This window comes from Montipora foliosa, chromosome 1 (assembly GCF_036669935.1).
Source record: "Montipora foliosa isolate CH-2021 chromosome 1, ASM3666993v2, whole genome shotgun sequence".
NCBI classification, from domain to species: domain Eukaryota; kingdom Metazoa; phylum Cnidaria; class Anthozoa; order Scleractinia; family Acroporidae; genus Montipora; species Montipora foliosa.
The window spans coordinates 42,849,421-42,858,843 of NC_090869.1; the positions used below are offsets into that span (position 1 = coordinate 42,849,421).

Genomic DNA, 9,423 nt, shown 5'->3' on the forward strand with positions numbered 1-9,423 from the left:
GGAGCTGTGAGTAGGCGTGGGATTTGTCTCATATGGTTTAGGGGCCGACATATCCCTCCCTCAATGCCGTACCGGGAGGCGAGGTCGGTAGCAGAAAGCAGCGAAGGGCCAACTGCGATCGCACGGGCCGAAATCCCGGGATGAGTCGTTTGGTACGACGCTCCAGCGCCACGTCTGGAGGTACTGTATATTTTTCTCGTCTCGTCTTCAAACATTTCGACAGCGCATGCGTGCGTAAATGTTCAGCCTCTCCGATACCTACAATACTAGACATATTTAGTTGAAACACTTAGCGAATGGTCAGAATCATCGTGTTACAAGATCGTAGCTTATACCACATCTTCATTCCCCCATTCAGGAAGGGGGAAGCGGTGCTGAGATTGCCTAAAATTGCGTGACCTAGCCCTTTATTGTCGTGGCCAGTGGTTTTTACATGATCAGCAATGGTTGATGAATGGTCACTTTTAGCGAGGGCCTTGAAATGTTCTGTTTTTCTGTCGTGGAGTCTTCGTTTTGTTTTGCCAATATAGAATTCATCACAGTTCCAGCAAACAGCTTTATAGATGATCTTGGAGTTCTGAAATCGGTTCAAGCGATCTTTGTATGGAAAAAAGGATTTGATGCGGCGTGTGTTTTGGAATATGATCTTGAGATTGACGAAAGAGTAGAAATTGTATACGCAGGATTTCAGACGTTTCGTGAGTTGCTTACTGTGAAGACCTAAGTAGGGTAACACGATTAAGATATCTTTTTTGGGGACTGTAGCTTGAACAGGGTTATTTGATTTGATTTGCCTTTACACCAAATTTTGATTTATTTGATTTGATTTGCCTTTACACCAAGTGCCGGGATTCATTCACACCTCGCAAGTACAAAATCAACCTCATCCGCACTCTCACCTATCGATGCTTCCGAATTTGCTCTGCGCCACGTTTATTAAAGGCCACTTTTAAAGATCTGAGAAAGCTCCTGTTGCAAAATGGTTACCCTCAAGGTGTTATCACGTTCAACATTAAACAAGAGTAAATTCTTTAGGACCAATTGGGGTAATCTAGGTGGATTTGCGAGGGCATACAGCTTATCAAGGCAAATTTCAATAGTCTCAATCGTCAATAGTCAATAGTCAATAGTCAATAGTCAATAGTCAAGAGTCAATAGTCTCTGTTTCAATAGTTTTGTTTGCAACAAAGAAGAGTCATTTTGTTTTTGATCGTCGTCGTAATGGGCTCTCCACTTGGTCCTGTTTTGGCGAACATTTTCATGTGTGATTTTGAAGAAAAATGGGTGATGAAGAACATCAATCAGCCTACTATTTCGTTCCGGTATGTGGACGATACCTTTACTCTTTTCAAGAACAAAAACGATGCTTTGAATTTTTTACGTTACCTAAATGGGAGACACAACAACATTAAATTCACAATTGAGTTTGAACAAAACGATGAAATTCTATTCCTTGATATCCTTATGAAACGCAACGCATCAAGTGGGACTCTTTTACTCCGCGTAAATACCTAAAAAACCTAGCCCGCACTTTGGCTTATCGCTGCATTAGAATTTGTTCGTCACCCCGATTGCCCGGGGGGGGGGGGGGGGGGGGGGTACTCCCTTATATGGGTTATATAGGTATGTGCGGCCTCCGGCAAAGGGTAGGGTTTTTCAGCCGTTTTGGTCATAAATAGGGTGTCGGTTTTGGCCAATTTTCCGCCATTTTGATCATAAATAGGGTATCCCCCCCGGGCCCGATTGTTACAATCTGCCCTATATGACCTCAAGAGGATTTTGTTATTTAATGGCTACCCTATGGGAACTGTTAAATATTATATGAATGATGTCATTGACAAACATCAAAGTTAGCCAAAAGATCCTGTACAAACAGTTAAGAAAAAAGAATTTCTTATCGTTCTACCTTTCTTAGGTCATCACAGCAAACACCTCACAATACAGCTGAGGTCTTGTATAAACAATAGTTTTTCAGAACACCCGAAGAATCAAGTCTTTTTTCTCTTACAAAGATAAACTAGCTCCTTCCTTCAGGTCAAAAGTAGTGTACAGAGCAAACTGCTGGGATTGCAATGATTTCTACATAGGGAAACGAAACGCCGATTACGTGACAGAAAAACAGAACATTTTAAAGCCCTAACTACAAATTGTCACGAATCTGCAATTGCTGATCATGTTTTCTTAACCAACCATAGAATTAAGTGGGATCATTTTGAAATATTAGCAACACTTCTGATGATGTATGTTGTAACATACGAAACGTTAAGTTTATAAAAGTTATGCATTTCAAGCAAATGTTTGTAACCGCTGTTTGCGTTTTATTCCTATTAAAATAAGCGAGGCGTGGTTTTCCGCAGCAACGCAAGGAGAAGAATAACAAGCAAGCTAAGAAGCGTCTCGGTCATAAATTCCAATTATTCCAACATATGACACTAATTAAGAAAAAGCAGAGACATATATGTTTCTGGGGCAAGCGAATGATGCATTTCCGGTTCTTTCCGTATGTTGCTTCCGTTTCTGCGTGGGCATCACTTTCGGCCTCCTTAATCCTTTTTGTATTCTACCTTTTTATCCTGCAGCAGGACCTCATCAATGAGAGCCTCTGTCTCCCATACTTGGCTTTTCTCAGTAAATTTATTTATAGGAGGTTTTCACGTGACGTCATCACTGCCATGTCCGTGGACGAAAACAAAAAATCCGTCATTAACTTCTTTTGTTCGTTCACTTCTCAATTGCTGTCTCTAGAGGTTGGTTAAAAACGTCCTATATAACGACTCTCTCTTGGGAGCTTCCGCATGCGCATTGTTGTAAAGCCAATCAAAACAGAGCTGAAGTAAGTGAAGGGGTAGTTTCTAAAGAAACTGTGGTGCTGCGTCGGTGGGGAAGTAGTATACAAAAATTTGGTTTTATCAACGGAGTTGACAATGTAAATTGGCCACCGTACAGAGATTCTAAAAGCTACTAGAACAACAAGGTTAGTGGTCGCAGCGGTTGAATGACAAATGAATGAAGGGGTAGTTTCTAAAGAAACTGTGGTGCTGCGTCGGTGGGGAAGTAGTATACAAAAATTTGGTTTTATCAACGGAGTTGATAATGTAAATTGGCCACCGTACAGAGATTCTAAAAGCTCTGTAAGCCCCCTCGGTGAGTCAACTCTCCGCTAACGGACACTCTTGTAAGCGGGCAGCTCTACTTACCAGACAATTTTTCAATTCCCCATTTTACCCCCAGTAAAACTCTGTATTTACACATTCCTGTAAGCGGACAATCTGTCGTAAACGAACGCGGAAACTTTTGAAAATGAAAATTGGATTTTTCTTTTGTTTACCCGCTCTTACGCGGACACCCGGCTTACGGTATTCGGCGAAACGGAACAAAAGAAGTTTATTACGCATACACGAGTAAACGATGCCGGGCACTAAATACCAATAGCGGTCAATTGGTAATCGACGAAACAAGACTCGCCAACTATGTTTATAGGCGCTCTGCTTTACTGGCTTACAGATGCGACAAAAGTTTGCCAGACCGAGTATCCCGCCCAGCCGGGTTCGCATTTTGCCATCCTTAAACGCTTGTAGGTGGGGCATAGTTAGTAGGGTAACCCGCCAACCCGGGGTTGGCTCTTGTCACGATATACTACCGCCTTTGGCGGAGGTGTTGCAGCATTAAAAGTGATAATAAGAGGCCACAGCACTGAGAAGTTGAAGCAAGAGAAGCTAGTTAGAGTAAAATAGCATTAAGAGGCAAATTGCGTCCTTCAAATGCCATTTTGTCTGTTTACGTACTTAGCGACCACGAAGTATTCTCGAGAAAGGTCACCCGGGACCCTGGGGGTGGTAAGATTGCATGTATTTCGCGAGCTAATTTTTGACCCCACCTAGACGGGTTACCCCAGCCACCCGGATTACCCCACCTCCTCAATAGAATAATTCGGCTAACTCAATGTTTTGCCCAATTCAAATCTCTCGGAAAATGGTTACCTAACAAGCTATATTACGAAGCGGGCAAAATTCTCGTGTCATCTGTATTTGGTTTATCTAACAAGAAAATTTTCGAAAGCAGAGCGCCTATAAAAATAGTTTGCTAGCGAGGACAATAATTTTTAGTGCCCGGAATCGTTCTCTCTTGCATGAGTAATAAACTTCTTTTTGTTTTATGTCGTTTCGTTTCGCTGAATACCGAAAGCCCGGAGACCCCACGTATAAGACTCTTGGCAATGATATGTGTCTTTAATTACGGGGTTGCCACTGAGACAATCCCAGTCAGAAAATGAGTACTATTTCTCTGTTTTTAAATTTATTTCATTATTATTTTTTTCCGCGTCGGTAAAAGTCTTCTGCACGTATTTTGTTAGGTTTGAGGAGGTTGGGGTAATGCGTACATTTCTCTGGTGCACACTGGAGAATATTTAATTAACTTTCAATGGTGTCGAAAGTCATTGTAATGCGAATGGCGTTTTAGTGCATCTTTAAACAAAATATACCCTTATGGAGCTCAAGAATGAAACGTCAACTGGATAAACAAGACAAACGGTGAAAAATAAATATCTGGAATCTTAAAAGCGAAGAGTAATGGACTTGTAATGGACTGTATTTGTAATATTTTGCCAAGTGTGGTGTTATGTAGAACACTGAAACCAAATGGAAAATTGTCTGGTAACTTATGGGTTCAACAAAGAAAGAGAAGGAATCGAACACCTTACCGGGATCTGGGATCTCTGTTGTCTAGCTATTTGTATTTATTTGTACTAAACTCTGCACAGTCTTTCGGTAACAATTGGAAATTTCAATTCTCGCTTAACCGTCAATGGGGTCAGTCATTGTAACGCGAATAGAGTTTTAGTGGATCTTGAAACAAAATATACCCTCATGGAGCTCAACAATGGAATGTCAATTGGATGAACAAGACAGGCGGTGAAAAATATATATCTGGAATCTTTAAAGCGACGAGAAATGGTCTTCGACAACAATTTCATTTTATTTTTCGCCGTTGAATATCAAGTGTGCTTTGTTTCTAATATTTTACTAACTTTGTATCATATACAACACTGAAATCAAGTGGCAAATTTTTTATGGATTTAACAAACATTGAAGGAATCGAACTCCTTGAATGCATCACAGTGTTTACTGAAATCACATCTACGTTTTCTGGCAATTTACATTAATTTGTATTCAACTCTGCAAAGGTAAAAAAAATTGGAAATGTGACAATGGAGAATTATTTGAATGAAAGCTTGTTGTCTCTTTTGTGCTTCATTATTTACGGTCAAGGTCGAAAAGAAGTTGATGTGAACTGTCAGAATTTATTTAATTGCATATGCTTTGTGACACGAATTGTGTGTCTTGTTTGCACGCTCGCAATTGAAATAGGAAGGGTTCACGAAAATAAACAGGTCTGTTGGAAGCGTGCTTGAGTTTCAACAAAATGAGCCCCAAAATCAGCAAAAAATGGGACGTTGATGAATAATTTAGTAGCTGCTATTTCCAAAACGATGGAATCACCTGGTGATAAATAACCTCGTCTTGGAGAGTTAATTTTTGACTTTGCAGAAACAATGGTCAACCTCAAGAGTTGGGCGATTGTGATCTTTGTGTTGAATTCGCACATTTCTTGTCGAACTGTATAACACTTGAAAGAAAAATAAAACTAACAAAAACAAAAACCTTGTATCTTGCCACCATTTGACACAGATGCTTTACTGTTTTGCGAGTAAACACGCCGCGGTAACTTGATCACGGCGCCCGCTGAATTCGATGTCAAATTCGATTTTGCGATTTACTTGTGCAGCCAAAAGCAGAAGAACAAAATTGAACGTATCAAAAATCTCCCAAAATGTTTTTCACTGATGGTGACTTTTCATATTCGTGGTTCAAAATTAATGTTGTTTTCATGTAGTAAATTTTGTTGCTGATGGCAAAATATTTTATTCTCGTTTGACCGTCCTGAAAACTTCCTTCTGCTCTTCCTAAAAACTGTGTATCAGTATTTATTTACTTTTGCATCAATATTTGTTTTGCATAAAGGAAGCTAACGAAATCTGTACCTTACTGTACCTTACGCATTTTTGAGCGTTAAAATGTAATTTTCGATCCTATGCTTCTGTTACAAAGTGGTATCTGTTTTAGGTCACCCATCCAGATAGTAACCTCGCCAGACCCCTAGGGATTTCCTTCAGTGAACGTTTGTATTAAAAAGCTGTCGGATGCTCAGAATGCACGCTTAAACTTGTGGTGTAAAGAAGTTGTGAGGGAACTTGAAAATGATCAACATGTCAGCCTAGAAGCTAATTTTTTCGATTCCCTTTTATTTTCTTCAATCTTTCTGGGTTTAGTCTCTGGGTTTAGTAGTTTGCTAGTAACCACGTCTTCTCAGGGGGCTATTTACTTGTAAGACTTCTACCATGGCACTACAATGATATACAATACCAAAACAATAACGTGTACTATTAGAGCTACATATTACGTTAAGACAACTTGAATCTCCTGGATGACAGTTGACAATATGGAATAAAGCGCTGTATTACTGCACTACCACACATACGCAATGCGTTCCTATTTTTTTCTTTCTGACAAATGATTAATAGGCTGGTAGCCAGGTTTTTAATCTCAGAAAAAGATCTGTTTCGTCGTATGAACCTGTGAGCCAAAGAGCCTCTGCTGACACGACTTCTTGGTGACCCCTTAAATGGTCTTAATGACCCCCGACCTGAAAAAAATTGCCTGGAACGATGCAGTCCAGTACCACCCAACTCAGTCCCTTCTGTTTTTGAGTAACACGTACCTCAGAAAACAAAGTGTACGCTCATGGAGCGTCTAGTTTGCAATTCAAAGAAAGCTTATAATCACCTTTGACAGAGCAACAGAAAAGTGGGGTTGGTTTTGTCAAATCTCCAGTTATCCACGGAAATCGTTTGAACAAGAGTCCAACATGTATTTGTAGTGTCACGTTATAATTTTCGTAAGTAGTCAGTACTGTCAGCTCTACCAATTCCAGGTGGTGTCCGCTTACGAGAACGTTACCTGTATTACAGCGTCAAAAGAAATATGGTGAAAATCTATTCCCGAAAATAAATTTATTTGGGAAAGGGTTGACCCAAGGAATTAGCGGAGATAGAGGCTCCTCTTGATCAGCTTCTGTTTCAGAAATAGATTTGACATAACGAGCATAAATTACGTGTGGCAGATCGCTTCGAGTGTTTAGTTTGATTACATTTCAACCATGCTTAAGGCCTGAAAGCCCCTTGAAACCGTCGAGTGAAGTGGCAATTCGTATGGAAAGTTGTAAAGAGATCATTCACCAGGAAATGAATACCCTTGATGAGCAATAGTCCTCTTGGGGCAAACTTTAGCTCCATTTGTGTAAAAAATAAACATTGAACACTGATAGACTGCAATGCCGTGTAGTGATCTATGCATTACGTTGGATCAGCACAAACAGTGATAAGAATAAACACACCACTATTAGGACAGATCGAACAACGTTCTCTTCAATGGACATGACGGTCAGCCAAAGCTAGTTTGATCGGCGCTAAAACTAGAAAGCAGACGCAGAAGGCTGTTTGAGGCTTGTTGGCCCTCGTCAGTGCGCCGTAGCGACTGAAGCATTAGGGACTTTAAGCAAATCGCTACGGCTGGCGCTAATACGGATGGCGGAAGTAAATTTTCCCCAAAATGAGACACTGCGCATGTACGTCGGTTGCATCCAGCCGTAGCGTTAAGCCGTAGCGTGAAATTAGACTACGTAACTCGGGATGTTTTGGCGTAGTGTCTACTACGTCCGGTTTATTTCGCTTCTGTGGCCCTTTTCAAAGGACATCTCGGCATTTTAAGAATTCCATTGGATACTATTTCCTTTAAAGTCAATTTAAGTCAAAGATTGTGTCAAGGTTGCCTATAGTAAGCTTGTAAATCCGTATCATGAATTTACGATAACTTTTGGCCAAGGTGATTCGAAGTAACTCAAGTGACTCTGGCAACACGACCGTTGTTGACTGCCCAGTCACAAGTCAACAACGGTCGTGTTGCCAGCGCGCGGTCAAATTCAAATGGTCCAATCAGAGTTGAGGCTGAAACTATCTTGCGAGTTTCCGTTGTTGACTACCCGGTCACAAGCCTTTGAGGAAAGCCGAAGAGGTGAATTTTAAGGCAAAGTTTTCGTTCTTCACGAGTCTTTCGGCCGCCGAAACACACGTATTTGGAGTGAAAGTTATTGGGCTTTATGGAACTGTTGTTTTTATTGCGATTCGGGACTTTTCTTGTTGAGGAGAAAACGATTTGTGGAGTGAGGTCTGGCCAGCGATGGATGGAGTTACCGGCCTTCCCATTATTTCAGCAACGGCCTTCCGGATGACTTCACTAAACGGCGTCAGAATGGCTCGAAACTCGCCAAAAGAGACAAGTTGGTCACACATTTGAGGTAGGAAAACTTTATTTCAAATGAGATAGTTATTTACACAATTTTTTTACGCTCGGTGATTTTCCCATACAATTCTCTATATACACAAACTGTCGCATACACCACGTATTTTCAGCTTGGGGAGCCTGTGGCTAACCTTAAAATCTAGCAGACCACCGAGACGTACTCTCCCCAGACCTTTTCAGTCACGGCATCCGTAGTAGCACCAGCCGTAGTGGTTTGCTTAAACTCCCTATTGTGTGTGTATAGGCCTACGTCAGTGTTTCAATGTCCCTGACCCAAACATGTTAAAGATATTTTCTTTGAACTGGCTGCCTGTCATTTTTAACACCCTTGGTTATTTCGGGTAGCCAGCACCCTTTCATTCTCTGTCACATTGTAATTTTTTTTCTTCTATTCCTTTCATTTAAGTATGGGGTGAAATGAAGTGTTCTTCTTCTTGTTCGCGACTAAACGTTTTCAGTCTGTTGGGGTTCCAGAAATTTGAATAAAGTGGCAGCACTAGATAATTTTTTAACGAGTTCTTTGGCTTTAAAGGAAACAATTAAAGCTCGCTGAAAGCACAAACCCAGTGATCAGCCTCTATTTTATTTTGGCGAGATGAGGTGCAACTGAGGGGAAGGATAAATGAGCATGTTTAATTGCGCTGGTTAACAACGACTTGGGTTTTTTACTTTGACAAAATTATTCAACATTGGGCTTCCAGGCTTGTACTGAAAAAATCTTGATCGGCTGCTGGTTATTTTGACACACAAACAACGACTCTGCAAATGCACTCTTCATTTAGGAACGTTTCTCGTTAAGGCTGCTAATGGCCAACATCTTTTTATTTTCTTTCCGAACGTTGGTTTCATTCTTGGATAACAGTGCAAATTTCTTACACTATTAGGGTTAGAAAAATATAGAAGCGACCAAAGTAAAACAATATTCTTTTTGGATAATGTTCTTGTAATCCTTGCTGTTAGGATCTAGAAAAACTAACAAATGAAAATTTTCAACGCATTAGAT

The 9,423-nt window shown here is 40.6% G+C and overlaps 1 protein-coding gene across 3 annotated transcripts in view; it reads right to left on the minus strand.

Moving 5' to 3' along the window:
• Positions 1-8,343: 8,343 nt before the first annotated feature.
• The window catches only part of LOC137977872 (uncharacterized), a 3,211-nt gene continuing 2,131 nt past the window's right edge, over positions 8,344-9,423 (minus strand). For 2 of the 3 annotated variants that reach the window (XM_068825240.1, XM_068825239.1), the window contains exon 2: positions 8,344-9,423. This exon is cut by the window's right edge and continues 1,886 nt beyond it. The gene's annotated coding sequence lies outside the window, so the exon portion shown is untranslated. The other variant, XM_068825238.1, reaches the window with a different exon arrangement.